This window comes from Orycteropus afer, unplaced genomic scaffold (assembly GCF_000298275.1).
Source record: "Orycteropus afer afer isolate SDZICR_OR568_19922 unplaced genomic scaffold, OryAfe1.0 scaffold00438, whole genome shotgun sequence".
Classification (NCBI taxonomy): domain Eukaryota; kingdom Metazoa; phylum Chordata; class Mammalia; order Tubulidentata; family Orycteropodidae; genus Orycteropus; species Orycteropus afer.
Window position 1 is genome coordinate 1,841,642 of NW_006922025.1, and position 921 is coordinate 1,842,562.

A 921-nucleotide genomic window follows, 5' to 3' on the forward strand; every position below is an offset into this window, starting at 1 on the left:
GGTGTTTGCATGTTTTTAGTTATGCTTGTTAGTATACTTATTTCATGTATTAAGGCCCCTAAGTTTGCCCCTGCTCTTCTTTGCTGATCTTTATAATTTAAGATATTACACTGAGGTCTTTAATCCATCTTGAGTTAGTTTTTGTATATGATAAGAAATATGCATCCATTTTCATTTTTCTGCACAAGGATACTCAGTTTGGTCAACACCATTTGTTAAAGAGACTATCTCTTCCCCATTTCATGCATTTTAACACTTTGTCAAAGATTGTCTGTCCATAGGTGGACAGATTTACTTCTGGGTTGTCAATTCTGTGCTATTAGTCTATGTGACTGTCATTGTCCTAATACAGGCTCTTTTGACTACAGTGGTTGTATGGTATGTTTTGAGATTGAGGAGTGTGAAGTCTCTTCTTTACTCATGCTTTGCTTCTCTGAGATCTTTTTCCTTTCATATGAAGTTAGTGATTAGTTTTTCCATCTCTTTAAAGTATGATGGTAAAATCTGTCAGTATTGCAGTATATCTGTAGATCACTTGTAGTAATATTCACATTTTCACCATGTTAATACTTCCTATCCTTGAGCATGCTACATTCTTACATTTATGTAGATTTGTATTATGTATGTTTCCTGTAGTAGCAGTTTGTAGTTTTCTTTGTCTTTTGTGTTTCTGGTTAGATTTCCTAAGTACTTTAGCTTTTGGGTGATTATTATAAACGATATTCTGCCCCCCCACCCCCACCCCCAGTTTCCTATTTAAAGATCTCTGTGTTTGTCCAGGGATTGGACTGATGTTTGTATGTTGATTCTGTACCTTGCTACTTTGCTGAGTCCTTCAATAGTTTTCTTGTTGAGCCTAGACTTGTCTACATATAGGATCATACCATCTTGAATAGAGATAGTTTTATTTCTTCTTTGCCA